General features: G+C 41.2%; 2 long non-coding RNA genes across 2 annotated transcripts in view; one reads left to right on the top strand and one right to left on the bottom strand.

Moving 5' to 3' along the window:
• Positions 1-477, bottom strand: part of LOC106994245 (uncharacterized) — a 41,505-nt gene extending 41,028 nt beyond the window's left edge. Inside the window, exon 1 of the long non-coding RNA XR_013408048.1 lies at positions 303-477. This is a non-coding gene — a long non-coding RNA (uncharacterized LOC106994245). The remainder of the gene's footprint in view (positions 1-302) is intronic.
• Positions 1-5,292, top strand: part of LOC144336355 (uncharacterized) — a 41,937-nt gene extending 36,645 nt beyond the window's left edge. The window contains exons 3-4 of the long non-coding RNA XR_013408049.1: positions 3,688-3,813; positions 4,446-5,292. This is a non-coding gene — a long non-coding RNA (uncharacterized LOC144336355). The remainder of the gene's footprint in view (positions 1-3,687; positions 3,814-4,445) is intronic.
• Positions 5,293-16,201: the final 10,909 nt, after the last annotated feature.

Raw genomic sequence — 16,201 nt, 5'->3', positions numbered from 1 at the left:
CCAGGCTTAGAAACAGAGCAAGTGATTTTACTACTAGAAGCCAGTATGAACCCAATAACGCAGTATGGGGAAGAGAACATCTAAACAATGTATAGTAATAATTGGGATATCGTTGAAAGCCGAACCCTCAGAGTTTCTACATGCATTTAACAATTAGTAGGTCAATGCCCTTGCTCAGTGGATCTCCACTAATCATATGGGAGGCACCAGCCAAATGAAGAAAAACCAGCAGATGCCCTTGTAGGAAATGAAATTAAAGTGGAAAGGCCTAAAATAACGTTTCCATTGTGCCCTTCACTTACATTGGGGAGTTAGGGCCAGACTGGGAGGCTGGCAGGGAAATAGCCTGGCACTGCAGGCCACCTGGGGTCCATTTGCCAATAGGACTTGTGGCTAACATCCATTGGTAACAAATTTCCCAGAGTCACAGTACTCTTTCAGATCAGCATGATTCCGGATCACAAGACGGATGGGAAGCCACAGAGCCCTGGGGCCTTTCCATGAAGTTCAAGATTACACCGTCTGTAATGAAACAACTTTGTATCTCCTCATGGCCACAATTACTTAGTCACTGATTATACAATAAACTCTTCAGAAATAATTCACGAAGATGAGAAATCAAACCCCACCCTTTTATGTTCTGAGGCATGCACCAGCTCCACCTCTTGAGAGAGCGAGGTAAAGCCTATTGCATATCTTCAGCCCTTGGTATTTTCTGGCAAATGTGGAAGACCCTCAGTGTTGGAAGGTGGTCTGCAGTTCCACAGGGAGACAGTACAATGGGTGTCTGCCCGGAAACAGCAGTGCCTGGCTTCAGATACAATTTCAACCGATCAGCTCTACAGCACTGGGCAAATTACTTAATTTCCTATGCATCTCAGTTTCCCTATTCACTAAATGGCAGTAATAATAGCACCTACTTCATAAGGTTGTTGGACCTGGCACACTGTAGTGCTAAATAACCATCAACTACAATGCCCATTTTCCTGAGTCGTTCACCTTTTCGATACCTAGCAAAAAGTTCTTTGAAAAAATGACAATTACCAAAAAAAAGGCATATTTCATGTAGATAAAATAACTCACATTGTCTCTTACACGTGACAGGGACCTTGCCCATGACTGTGGCCCTCACATAATCTGAGTAACCATTTGGGTTTTCATTGCTACATGGTGCTTCTTCTGCAAATGGTATTGTCCTTTGTGAACCCACTGCTTTTACCTTATCACTGGCAAATACTTTCAGGGTTTACGTGAAATGTATTCACTGGCATGGGGAGTATGGATGGGGTCCCTCCTTCGTGGAACTTAGATTCTGGTTAGGCAAGGGGTAATAATAAAACCTAAGAAGGGTTAGGATCCCAAACTCAGAGTTCAAGGGGCTCATGTGTGAGGAACTCTAAGGGGAGGGAGAAAGAAGTAAAGTTTAAGCTCAGAACTGAAGGGGGTTGAGAGTTATGCTTGAGAAAGAGCCCCAGGTGGGTGGACGAATGTGGTTCCAAGACCTAAAAGGAAAAGAAGTTTGGAGTTGAGAGCAGCCAAGGCCTTCCACCCACCTGCAGCAATGTAAGGCGGCAAGAGGATGATGGTCAGGCTGACCTAGGCTTGGAGGCCATGTCAAAGGGTCAGACTTGATCCTGAAAGTATCAGGGCATCACGGAAGGGTTTCACGTTGAGAGTGAAATGGTCCGACCTGAGGCGAGGCTGGATCATTTCGGCTGCTCTGTGAGGCAGGAGAGAATGTGGGGATCCTGGTGGGAGGCTGTAGCTGTCGAGTCGGCACAAGTGCACCATCCTTTAATGATTCTGGCCCAGGCTTGGGTGGTTTGGAGGTAAAGAGGCAGACAGATTTGAGAATCATTTAAACATTTGACTTAAAACTAAAGCTAGCCCTCCCTGCCCCACAAATCAGGATACGTAGCAACATTAACCTATAGTCAGCCCTTCTGCTACCAACACCCAGGGCATTTTTAGTTTGGAAAAAGAGGGGACCTGGTATCTAAAGTGCAGCTTGGGGGTTTTCTACTGAGGTCAATGATCTGCACTGCTCTGCCTGACCCATTGCTGCCTCAGACACTGCAGGCTGCTTGGCCTCCTCTCACCCTAATTACGCTTATCATGCAAAGCCCTAATACAGCCAGGAAGGGCACAACACCAGTCCCTCTAGCCAAACAATCAGCAAACTAAGATAACTTTTTAGAGTGTCAAGCCCAACTTTATGACTCCTTCATAGGCACCAAGGGCATTGTCTCAGTAGCCTCAGCCACCAGACAGGATGGCCCAGGGCTGCTTGTTCCTTGACCTGCTGGGGCCAACTGTGACTCATCTGTTTACTGCAGAGCAAAGGTAACTTGGGATGCACAAGTTGACAGCTGTCTCCCAGGAGACAATCAGTACTAGAAATAAAGGCACTGGACTTTAACTGGAAATGTTTCTACTGGCACAGACCCAGGCTGGATGAGGCAAGGACGTGAGAGATGGCATGCACATATTTTAAAGAACTGGGGTCCTCACAGCTGACTGGCTACTTCAAGCCACTCTTGTTATTATCTCACTGAGCAGCTTGGAGGCTAGTGATGTCACTTATATGTGCTCTGTTATTTACAGTTTGGATATTTTAGCCCCATAACCATACTTCCTTTCTTGGCAGAAGGAAGATTAGGAGCAGCAATAATATTATAGTAATATTGGTATCATTTATTAATGGGATAGCCTATTCCAAAAGCAGTATGCCACTCAGGTTATACACATTGCCTGTAATCCAGTGGTCACAACCTGGGGTTCGCTTAGGAATCACCCAGGAGTCTTCAAAATACCGGGGCCTGGGTCTACTCTCCAAAGATTGATTGGGTAGGGCCAGGGCATTGGCACATTAAGGCTCCCCAGGGAATTCGAATGTGTAGCTAAGATTGAGAACCACAGCTTTCATCATCACAACAACCTGCAAGGTAGGAATTTTTAGCTTCATTGGATGGATAAAGAAAATAGGGCCCAGGGTCAACAGACAACTTGTGCAAGTACAAGATCAGGGACTTCAACCTTGAGTCTGTCTGGCCACCAATCCCTGATGCAATTTGCTTCACATGTGTTTCATGAATCCTTAGGTAAAGAGTGAACAGACAGAGCACACAGACAAGGAAAAGGGAGCCCAGGGCAGCAGCACCCCACAGGAGCTTTGTGTATAGGAGGCTCCACCGCCACCCTGAGCCAGCTGTACAGCATGGGTGTCGCCTGCAGGTGAGGATTCCAAAAGGAGAGTAGCCCAAGTGAGCAAATAACCCGTCTTCATGGTTACAGCAGCACCTGGCTTCCGTCCAACCCTCAGAAGCAGGCGCAGAGGAGAGATATTTGGTAGAAAGTTGAACAGGGCATGGCCTGACTGGGGCAGGTAACCCTATGCACACTCAGTTACCTGCAGAGAGACGAACTTCCTTCCCCAGTGTCTGCCTTGTCATCCTGCACTGTGTCAGCTCAGGGCTTGCACCAGGTTCTCTGGGCTGCCTCTAAATCCTATTTCAGGATGTTGCGGTCAACTCAAGAAGGTCATGTTGATTGATATATACTGTCGAATGGGAAGGAAGCATCCTCTGATTCTTGTTTCCCCAACCTAGAGCACCTTTAGCCATAACTGTCTGAAATAAATATAATCAGGTGGGATTCTGAAACTGCACCTTCCTTCTCCTCTGCTAGGAACCCACCAGGGCAGAGCCTCAGCTCTCAGCCTCCTAGAATGAAGCATGAACCCAAAGCAAAGAGCTGAACTGCTTTCACACCTCCGACTTCACAGACAAAGGTGACTCCCCTAAAGTATTTCTGGTATCGTTGCTACCAATGACTGAGAGAGCATCAAAGTCTGAGGGGTGACAGAGGAGAGGGGAAGTTTCTGGAGTCAGGTAGGAGGTATCTGGCCCTCTCTGTACTCCAGATCTAAACCCTACTCTAATACTCCCCACAAAGGCTTGGATTGGCCACTTTTGTCCATTTATTCACTCAACATTTATGAAGTTTATAGCACTAGGGATTCTTAGCAGAGTAAAACCAGCTCTGACCTTAAGTAGCTCATAGTTTAGCAGGAGAGAAGTCACCTAAAGGGCAAGTGTGATGTCAGAGGAAAGCACGGGTGTGGTGGGAACACAGGAGGTAGTAGGGTGAGTGTCCTAGAGGGGCAACTCCTGACTTGGGGCTTACTAATGCCTAGCAGGAGTCAGCCAAGTGGAGAGTGGGGGAAACAGTTTTCTAAGTGGAGGGGGCACCTTCAGCAAAAGAGCAAAGATTCTCCTTTGCCTCAATAAAGGGTGTTCCTTGTTGAAAGGTCACCCTGGCTTAGCTCCAGAAACTCTTCCTTCTCTGGACTTCAGGGACTTGGACTTCTTTCTCTGCATTCGGGCCAAAGGGCTGAGTCTGAGTGAGACTAAATTCCTAACTCAGACTTTTTTTTTCTTCAACAGAAACATGCAGTTCCGAAGTCTTGCCAGCCACACCAAAGAGCTTTTCACAAGAAGGCACAGGCCAGGTAGAGGCAGCTGTGCAGTGGGAGGACTGTGATGTTTTGGACTAGAAAATAAGACTCAAATGAGGCCAACAAAACACGGCCACTGCATAAAGGTGTCTTCTCCCCACTTTATAAGCCTTATGTGTAATAATATTCAATGCCATAACAAGGCAAGCAAATCAGTCCTTGGAGGGAGGGATAGCTGGATTTTAATCCTGGCTCTACACTGAGGTCTTGGACTACTTACTGCAGGTCTCTGAGCTTCATAGTTTTATATATAAAATAGGATGAAGACCACCCCCAAATCCACTTTGATGGTGAGAATTAGGTGACGTGACAACAGAAGGGCATTTAGAGCTTGGCACAGAAGGGGTCTCAACAAATGGTAGCTGTGTTTCATCGTTCATTTGAGAACTGATGTTTGGATCCTTTTCTGCATCTTGAAACATCCCAGAATATTCCTCCTTAAGCCTTTCAGTTGGATACTCACTGATACTTCTCTATTCAATTTATACTGCGAGCAGGGGAGCGAGGCTTGAGCTTGGTTCCATGAGCAAGGGTGAAGGGTGTAAGTCTCCCAGCTTCATTTCTGTCTCCTCCTCACCTGGAGAGCCATGGCCAATTCTCTTCCCAGGTCACTTGACTTCTGCATGACCATGACTTTCACCTTCTGCATTTTGGAACAATATACTCATGAATGCTAAGAAGCTTTTGTTTCTTTCTGCCTGTGCTGATCCTGTCTACTATATAAGAAAAATCACAATGGTTGTCATAGTTATGCTTTTTGCTTCCTGAGTTGAATAGCACCGGTTTTGATGTTATATTATATTGTATTCTGGATCTCTCTTTGATGGTGGGTTAGGGAGAAGGTTTGCCAATTCTTTGTGTTACAATTCTTTTTAAATAAATCCTCAGAATTAAGGCCATTTTATTACTTTCTTTTACTTTTAAATATAAATATATATTAAAAAATATATATTATATATTATATATAATAATATATAATATAAAATATATATTATATATATTTATATATTTTAAAAAGCACATATAATGCTCACCAACTTTTAAAAAAACATATTTAAACACCTGGAGTCTGCCATATAGTGATATTGGGAAAGAATCCAGAAGAAATGGAGGCCACGGGAATATCTTAGAAGGCAGGGCTTGAACACAAATTCCTTCTGCTTCATTTGCATTGTAACCATTTAAGGTGAAGCCTTCTCAGCTCCTACCAGGACTGTTGTAAGAACCTTGCACTTGCTCTCTGGCCTGTTTCCTGTGCAGTGTGTGCTGCTCAAGTATCTCAGTCGTCATGTGATATGCCAGCTCAAAGTTCCCCAGTAGTTCCCTACAAAACCCATTGTCCTCAACCAGACATTCAAAATCCTTTACTATCAGCTTCCTTCTGACTTTGCAGGCACTTGACCCTGTCGAGTGGGTTTGCTCATTGTCTCGGTGTGCTGTGAGATGCTTAAATACCTTTATTTTGTGCCCTAGAGTTATGGATCTGTCTGTCTTCCCCCTTCAGAAACCATTTTCCTCTTCCTTGTCTGTCCAAATCTCACCCATGTCCTTTTGTACTGTGACTGGAAGCTCAGTCTCCACGTAGATGGAGACTGCACAGGGCTACCTGTCTTGATGAGTAGCCATGTTATGCTCCATTTCCCTTTGAGATGGATGGAGATTAATAAGATATTCCTGGGCCACATGGTGCTCTGTTCCCCACTTTTTCTTTGATTTTCACTGGCAGCTCTACTATCTTTCCCCTGCTCTGCTCCGGCAACTTCTTAGTCCCCTTTCTTTACAAATCCAGAAAGGACTTGATAGCACAGAGGTATTGTTTCTTTGTTTTAATCTATGTCTAAGCACATTTGCATATAGTTTTACAGTTTTGTCTCCCACATTGTGTACCTGTCCTCCAGGAAAACTTCCCTGAGCAGGCAAGGAGAAGGGGAGTACTGGCGTTTCCTGCCTGTCTGCTCTGTGCCTCTCCTGGACACATTTGGGTGCATGTAAATTGATCTACAAGCCTGTCAGGAGGTGTTTTAATCCACATTTTCAGAAGAGAGAACTGAAGCTCAGAGAGGGTTAATGACTTTCTCTGGGAGCGTGTGATACCAGATATGATGCCAAAGATGAAAAAAAAAAAAATTGTCGCGGGATGGAGCTTGTTAGAACAGGCTTCACAGCTGTGGTGGGACCTGAGCCAGGCCTTGGTCTGTTGGGCAGGAGGAGAGAGCACCGTGAGTGTGAGCAGCATCACAAAGATTTGAGACTCAATGTGACAATGTGATCCTTTACGGCTTCCAGAGATTGTACCTGATTTCCTTTAAGAATGCATATTAAAGTTAATTGCTTGATTTTGAGCATGTGAATGCTGAAATGTGCTAGAACGGTCAAAGTTCAGGGGTAAGTGAACTTGACTGCAGCGTGTTAAGAACAGAATGAATGCTGACAAAGAAGCAGACTTTTTAATTTTAACTGCAGGTCAAAAGAGGACTCTTAACACAAGGTAGCTGAAACTGGGCAAACACACGATCCCAGATGGTTTTACACAGCATAAAAATGAATGAGCCAATGTGGGTTCATCGATGGTAACAAATGCACCACTCTGTATGTGTGTGAGGGGGTATGTGGGAACTCTCTGTACTTTCTGCTCATTTTTCCTGTGAACCTAAAACTGCTCTAAAAAATACAGTGTATTTTAAAAGAAAATTAAATTAAATGTTTAAAAATTTTAAATGAATGAGTCTAGTTACCAAAGCTACCAATTGTGGCCTGAGGGGAGGGGAGGGCGCACCCTCCTCTTGGTGTTTTGGAGCATAGACTCCTTGCTCAGCTATGTGAGCTTCATCGTCTTTTATTTTTCCAGCTCACTGGGTAATGAAATGCTTATGAGCACTGAAGGCCTAAAAAAACAAGGCATGAAATATTAACAAAAGGAGGAAGGAGAAAATGAAGAGAAGGAACTGGAACACACTTTATAACCTGTATATTTAAAAATAAAAAGCTGGCTGCACGTAACAGGTTGCAGAAGCATAATGATGAGGTGTGCAGGAAGAGGAGTTTTACAGAACATTTTACATCTAGTGATCACGTGAAGTTACTTATCTCTCTAATTTTCTGTTATCTCTTCACTAAAACAGAGCTAACAATACTTGCTTCATATGGTTATGGAAAGGATTAAATGAGATAAAGTATATAAAATGCTTAGACCAAGAGCCTATATTCATTTTTTAAAAATATTTATCGAGTGCCTATTCTTGGCTAGATATCAAGGATTCAGTGATGAGCAAAACACATGATTCCTGATGACCCACTGAGTTTTCAGTCTAAGGGGGAAACAGATGTCAAAAAAAAGAAACATAAAAATAATTATAAACTGTAGAGAGTTCAATAAAGAAAAAACTCAGAGTGATGTGAGAAAATAACAGGACCTCTGAGTAAATGATCAATAAATAGTAGTTAAAGAGCCTTTTTTTGTAACTATGACAGACTAGCTTCTATTAGACAAACGCTTCACAAAGAACAACTGGGAAAAAAATGGATGATATATTTTAAAAACTACTTGAAGGATTATGAGAGCTATCAAGGCAGCAAGGGCATCAGTAGACAACATTCCAGACAGAAGATAAATACAAAGAAGTTAAGATCAAAATGCAGTTCTACTCTGTCCTTGAGGCATTAGCCTGCTCATAAGTGACTGAAGATAGTTTTCAGCAATCTCATGAACAAAATTGGAGGTCATGGCTCTATGAGGATGGGCACTGAGAAACACCCTAGGCTTTCAGCTGGGATACCTCAAGGACAGCACTCTAAGCATAAAGGCAAACTAGGTATAGACCAGCTCTCACAGAAAGTAAAATCAGCTTAAGCCCGGTTGGACTAAGGTGACTTGGTTCACTTAACTGCCTGGCATTAACCCCCAGGAAGAAAAATAACATCATCCAGAACTTCAAATAATCTCTATAATTTTTCAAAGAATAAAGCCCAACATTCTTTTTTTTTTTTTGAGATGGAGTCTTGCTCTGTCGCCTGGGCTGGAGTGCAGTGGCCGGATCTCAGCTCACTGCAAGCTCCGCCTCTGGGGTTCACACCATTCTCCTGCCTCAGCCTCCCGAGCAGCTGGGACTACAGGTGCCCGCCACCTCGCCCGGCTAGCTTTTTGTATTTTTTAGTAGAGACGGGGTTTCACCGTGTTAGCCAGGATGGTCTCGATCTCCTGACCTCCTGATCCGCCCATCTCGGCCTCCCAAAGTGCTGGGATTACAGGCTTGAGCCACCGCGCCCGGCCCCAACATTCTTTTTGTTGAGATAAGCCAAGTGACCAAAAATCATTCAGAGACAATAGAAAGAGATCCACAGGGGATCTGGATACTATATCGATCCTGGAGTTATCAGACACAGACTTTAAATACTTTATTAAACATATGAATGAAAGTTGTTGATGAGATGGAGAATTTCAACAGAAGACTAAAATCTATAAAAAAGAGTAAGAAGGAAATTCTAGAACTAAAACATAATAAATAAAATTTAAATTCAAGAAATTAATTAGGAGCAGACTGAACATAGCTGAAGAAAGAAATAATAAACTAGAATATAGGTCAGTAGAAAATATCTAGACTGAATCACAGAGAGGAAAAAACATTCAAACAAGATAAAAAGAAAGTACGAGATATTCAGGACATCGTAATGTCAGAAAGAGGAGAAAAGAAAGTGTGGGTAGAAGCAATATTTCAAGCCACAGTTATAGGAAACACTATGAATCCAATGATAGTCAAATGCAAATAAACTTCACCAAGGTGCACGGTAATAAAATTGTTGAAAACCAAAGACAAAGATAAAATGTTAATAGCTAGAGGAAAAAGGACACATTGTCTTTAAAAACAATAAGGCGGACAGCTGAATTCTCAACCAAAATTATGGATGCAAAAGACAATAGTAAGTCACCCTGAAGTGTAAAATATCCCTGCCAAAGTAAGATAACAAAAAATACTGAAGTTGAAATTTTACAATTTCTAATTCATTTTTTACTTTGTATATTTTTTTGTAAAATAAAAAACACAAAGACAGAAACCACTCAAAACAAATGTGTAGCTTAATAAATTATTTTAAGGCAGAAACTTTTGTAACAGCCATAAAGAAATGAACTTTTCCAGCCACTTGGAAACGTTCCTTGTGTGCTAGCCTGATCACAATGCACCACCTTCCCTAGAAGCAACCTTTACACTTTTATTGTAATCTCTCTCTTGTGTTTATAGCTTTATTACCCCCATATGCATCCCTAGACAATATAGTCTAGACTTGCCCAATAAGAAATGTTTGATATGTAAATCTCTTTTAATCCACTGCACCTCCTTCTAATCCTTTCTTCTCCTCATACTTTATCTGTTGAAAATCTAGGGACGTTTCACCTGTAGAACTTCCTGAAGTCTGGATTTCATTAATCTCATAGTCACAGAATAGAGCTCAAGAAGTCCTCTCTTCTCTGTGTTTCCAGTAAAATTGTGGCTGGACCCACAGCCTTGAACACTGCATTTTCTGGAAGAATCTGTCACTAATGCCTGCTGTAAAGGAAATAAACACAAGGGAGTTTCTCAGGCAGAAGACAAGTGATGCTAAATGACAGGGAAAAATTGTAGCAAAGAATGAATAGTAAAAGAAAGATAAATATGTAAGTAAATCTAAATAAATATTGACTATATAAGCCAATACTAATGATGTCCTTATAAAGGTTTTAAATTTTTAATATGTAGATTTAAAATACATGAGAATGTTAGCCTGAAAGGCAGAAAGAAGATAAAGTCAAAATGTTCAAATACGCTTCAATTGTACAGAAATTGATAAAAGTATAAATTTGTATGATACATTAACCAATGCAGGATGCATGTTGAATCTCTAACATAACTTTTGAAAGAATGTCAAAAGATTATTTATAACTGCTAAGATGTGGAAAAAAAATGGAGTAGTAAAACAAATTTGATTAACTCAAAAGAAAGTAAAGAAAAAAATGTAGAACAGATGAAACAAATTGGAAAAAATAACATAAAAAACTCCAAGGGTTTCAGCAATTATATTAAATGTAAATAATTCTTAACATTTATATTGTCAGACTGTATTAAAACATAACAAGACCCAATAACGCAATGCTTACAAGAGAAGCATCTTGAATACAAGATACAGGAAAAAAAGTGAAATAATAGAGAGAGATACACCATACAAACCCTAACTAAAAGAAAGCTGCCATAGTTATACTAATATTAAACAAAGTAAACTGCAAGTCAAGAAGGACCCTCTGTAAAAGTGTCAATCCACTAGGCTGATAAAATCGTCTTAATTTGTGTGTTTTATCGTGTAGCTTCAGAATGTATAAAAAAGATAGAATTAAAGCAGAAGCCGAAAAATTCATAATCCCAATGGAAGCTTTTAAACATATTTCTCACTGAAACTGGTAAACAAACAAACAATGATAAAGAAAGTCAGACATGGTCTCCACCTATATTGAACTTACAATGGATTAAAGGATGAATGAATGTAAAATTGCACGTTAGCTGTTTGCTCTGAAGGAAAGAAAGACAGTTTTATAACAATGAACATGGCTGGACTGAGGGAATCAAGAAAGGCCTTTCTGAGAGAGCGACACTTGATCTCACCTAATAATGGCTAATTAGGTGAATGGAGGACGAAGTGTGAACCAAAGAGCATTAGACATTGGGCATCATGGCATCTTCAAAGATGCTATGGTTGGGAGGAAACATGAGTTTGAAGAACTGAAAGGAGGTCCAAGTGACTAAAGCACAGTGTATCACAGTGTATGAAGAGAAGTAGCTCAAAGTCAACCTGAAGAGGTGGGTCAGGCCAGAAGATTCAGAATTTTGTCAGCCATGTACAGATCTTGGACTTCATCCAGAAAGCAATATTACAATTGGATTTATGTTTGAAAAAGATTATTCTAGCTGTGGCATAAGAATAAATTGTAGAAGGTCAGAGTTAACAGAGGAGGCTAGACAATCCAGCAGTTTTCGCCAGTGATAATAGTTTGGATATTTGTCCCCACCCAAATCTCATGTTGAACTGTAATCCCCAATGCTGGAGGTGGGGGCCTGGTGGGAGATCATGGGGGCAGATGGATCACGGGGCAGATCCCCCATGGTTTGGTACTGTCTTTGTAATAGTGAGTTTTTGTGAGATCTGGTCATTTAAAGTTGTATGTCACCTCCCCCGTACCTCTCTCTCGCTCCTGTTCTCACCATTTGATGTGCCTGCTCCCCCTTTGCCTTCTGCCATGATTGGATGGTTCCCGAGGCCTCCCCAGAAGCAGATGCTGCTGTGTTTCTCGTAGAGCCTGCAGAACTGTGAGCCAATTAAACTTTTTTTTTTTTTATGAATTACCCAGTTTCAGATACTTTTTTATAGCAGTGCAAGAATGACCTAACACAACCAGTAACTAGAGATGAAGGATGATGGTGATGACAGTGGAGATGGAGAGGAGTCAGAGTCAAGAGATATTTAAGGGGTAAAATCAACAGGCGTTGGTGAAGAATTCTACATGCTGGCTGAAGGCAAGGGAGTCATCAAGGATGTCTTTTTAGTTCTTTGGTTGTACAAGTGGGTTTAACAGTGATGCCATTCTCTAAGAAACACAGACTGGGTTTTGAAGGGAAATTAATAAATTCTGTTTTAGGCATGTTGATATTGAGTTTTTTTTTTTTTTTTTTCTATAAGAGATTGTTCTATAGGACATCTCTCAAGGCACTTAATATATTTTCTCTTTGTGGTGTTTTTGGTTGGTTTTATTTGCTTGTTTTATTCCCTTCTATCTGACATTTCAAAAATGCAATTGCAAGCCTTGACCGTGGATATTTGTCATGTCACTGCATCAAAATATTGATGCTTGCCTAATTTGAACCTTCCCAGGGAGTAATGGAAACAAGAGGGAAGATGGAAAATGTGTCACTATCCCTAGGAGTGCTAGTGGGGTGCTGAACGTTGACCTCAGTCAGAGTCTAAATGTGTCAGGGAATTTTCCTGGCTCTAGGTGTTAAAAGCCATTCAAGGAGGCAAGATTGTTTTCCTGGAAGATGCCAGACAAGGATGTTCAAGTTTAGGAGAATTGGCTCTCAATGCACAGGGCCATTTCAATGAATTACTAACTAGCTCTCCCTTCATTGAAAATTAATTCTGTCAAGGATATGAATCAGGTGTCATATGAAAAGAGAGGCCAATCAACTCTTCCAAAGCAATTTCTTGTTAGAACACCAGGGTGGGTGATGCCATTTCTTTTGTTCCAGGCTGGTTGGGACCCTGTTGGCAGGTCATTTTGAAATTCTTTCCATGAGAAAGAACACAGTCAGCCCGATGCGGTGGCTCACACCTGTAATCCCAGCACTTTGGGAGGCTGAGGCAAGTGGATCACGAGGTCAGGAGTTCGAGACTAGCCTGACCAACATGGTGAACCCTTGTCTCTACTAAAAATACAAAAATTAGCTGGGCATGGTGGCACATGCCTGTAATCCCAGCTACTTGGGAGGCTGGGGCAGGAGAATCGCTTGAATCTGGGAGGTGGAGGTTGCAGCAAGCTGAGATTGCACCACTGCATTCCAGCCTGGGCAGCACAGCGAGACTCCATCTCAAAAGAAAGAAAGAGAGAGAGAGAGAGAGAGAAAGAGAAAGAAAGAACACAATGAAGATGGCAGCCTGAAGTGAAGTCTATTTATATCCAGAAAAAAAAGACGTGTATTCATGATTATTTCCCTATTTTTTGAAATATTTACCAATAAGCTTATGAGGATGTATCAGGCTCTTTTTGTTCAATACATTTTTCCTTCTTCTGTCTCATGTCACTTAATTCTTTCAGAATTTAAGTTATAAGAAATTGAATTTCTATTCATTAAGGTCTGATAAGAAATGTGTTATGGTATCTGATTTGAATGAGGACTGTAAGATTGTTTATGTGGTTAAAATTATGTGTTCTTCCTTAAAAGAGCTTGAATTTTAAGGTTTTGCCCTAAGCCATTATTATTGAGTCTACCTAAAGTTTCAACAGTTGCAGAACTGAAGAGAAGATCTGCTTCCTCACTTGGAATGGAGTCCTGAATTTTGTAACTATACAAATAATATAGTTGGAGACAAATGATTTACAACTATTTCACAAGCAGTGGTAGATGTTCAGGAACTTGTTATTTCTATGGTTTTCTATATTTCTGATGTGTTTGAGGATCATCCCTTAGGAGTCTATAAAGTATCAGGCTATATATATCTAGCCTAGAACTGGGTGGAACAATGAACCGTGACTGCTTAATATCAATGCTACTCAACATAAAAGCACCATCAAATTTTGAAGCAGGGAGGAACTTAAACTATCGTGTTTAAGCCACTGCTCTCTGGTGGGCCAGTGATTTAGGATCCTGACTTATTTTAATCCTTCCACCTCCCATTATCTATAAGGAAACAAAGGCACAGAGGGAAGTGTCCTACCAAAAGTCACACAATTTGTATTTCAGAATTCATTTTCCTATGAGTTCTTCTTCAGAAAAAAGAACTGAGTGTGTGAGCTAATCTTTATCTAACAGACTGATTTCACATATTACAAAGGTAAAGTGTTGGATGATAGCACCGGACAGAACTATCCTTCGTGAAGTCCCTCTTTGTGGGCTCTGGGAATTGGATGTGGGCTCTGGGAATTGGATGGCCATTTTTATTTCGCTTTCGTATTCTTGCAGACTCTGTCATAAAAAGGAAGCCATCAGGTTCTTGGATGATTGCTGAATGGAACTAAGGGAAATGAGAGGAGGGAAGCATCTCAGAGTATGTTTGGACTTGCTGCATGCCTTGGACCCTGCTACGCACTGATAACTGAGTATTGAGCCCTTGAGCTGATAAACAAGGGTCTTTGACTCAAGGGTGTTTTGCCATCCTGTTTGCAAGCTTTATGTTTGTTTCCTTTCCTCCCAGAGTATGTTTTCTTACTCCCCATATGGCCCCAAACCACACATTGAGAAATATGGCCTACAGTTTGTGATTAATGAAACCCTATCTCCACTCCACCCTCCACTCATTAACCAATGATCTCTCCTGGTGCCTGTCACATTTACAAATATGAGAGAGGCCTTAATTTAAATCTGGAACTAAGCTAGTGATTTCAATTACAATATTCTGAGTCATTCTGACATTATCATTGAGTAAAATAGCCTCAGTTTTCTTATCTGTAAAATGAATTCAGTGTTGACAACACCGGTCTTAAAGTAAAATAACTTTAAGAAAATTGCTGAAGGCTATGGCATATGACTTAGTGTATTACTATTTTATAATGGAGAGTTCTACCTACCAAAGAAAGGAGTTATCAGCTGCCCATTGCATTGCTGGTAATTTATTATTAATGATTTCTAAAAACTCTAACATTGCAGGAAGCTTCAAGCATCATTACTGCATCACATTTTGCTTTTGTGTTAATGGATAGCTATTTTTCACTGTCATTTTCATGAGTAGCAAGAGAGCACAGATGAACAATTTTAACAAATGTAGGACAATAGAAGACGTATTCCAGACTTTAGCACTTATTATTAATAGAATGATCAAATTCAACCTTATGAGAATGGAGAACTTCTTGGTCACAGACAGTACTCTATATACTTCTTTCTCACCAGTGCCCTCCCCTCATTAACCCACTCAGAGGCAAGGGTCAGGAAATACTGTACTTAGTACTTTTGTGCTTAAAAAATTAAAGAATCCAAATTATCACTTTTTGCTTTCTATGTAATTGAGGAAAAAAGTAATGTTACAATCTCAGGCCATGGAGGAACTTCTATTCACTTCAACTGAACTTCTTTATGAATTAGAATGAGGAAGCCCTTTGATGTCACCAGAGAGGTCTTTTCCTTCTAGAAGGCTTTTAAAAAAATCATGTTCCAGGGAGAGTTCTCTGTTCTTCAGACAGTTCTTGGAAGTAAAGACCTCCTCCTCCCCCACAGTCTGGAATAATCTAAGTCAAGCCCAGTTGCACATACTACAGAAGCAAAACTATCCTAATCCCCAATGTTAAAAATGGAAGCAATTCTTTTCTATTGAAGTCACAAGTCCCCATTCTACCTCTTCAGGTTGTACTCTCTCTGTATTCCTAACATGCCATTCATAGTAAAAATGCATGTGCCTAGGGATGGTTCTGTCTGAAGGTGCTAATAGACTGCAGAAACAAGGACATCGGGGGTCTCATTTTATCTTCTTGTTACAGGTAGTTAGACAGACATGAGTGAGGGTGGAGAGGGCTTTTCTCCGCCACCCACTAGGATGTCAGGTGATGGTTCAACAATTATCATTCTGCCTCTCTAAAAAATGTGGCCAGAGCCAGGAGAGACAGGCTTCAGGTGATCCACAGCTGTTAACATTAAAGTGTTAACTGAATGCCGATGTCACGGAGAAGCAACTTCCTGGGCATACGCATTAAGAGACAAAATGGTAGAATATGACCTTCTGGGGGCACTCCACTGGAAAAGGGAAGAAAGCCTGAGATGGACATGCATACAACTTCCTAAACACACTGTGAGTGCTCACTTCCCAAGGGTAAGGAGGGTACTACACGTGTGGGCAGCTCACCCCAAGAGAAGAATCATGGGAAAGGGGTGCAAGATGGCAGCCTATAAAGTCCTAGGATCATGGTTAAACACCACACTTGCTCTTTACCCACAATCTGGAATAAACTAAGTCTTGTTC

This window comes from Macaca mulatta, chromosome 17, assembly GCF_049350105.2.
Source record: "Macaca mulatta isolate MMU2019108-1 chromosome 17, T2T-MMU8v2.0, whole genome shotgun sequence".
Taxonomy (NCBI): Eukaryota; Metazoa; Chordata; class Mammalia; order Primates; family Cercopithecidae; genus Macaca; species Macaca mulatta.
This window is presented reverse-complemented; position numbering and strand designations above follow the sequence as displayed.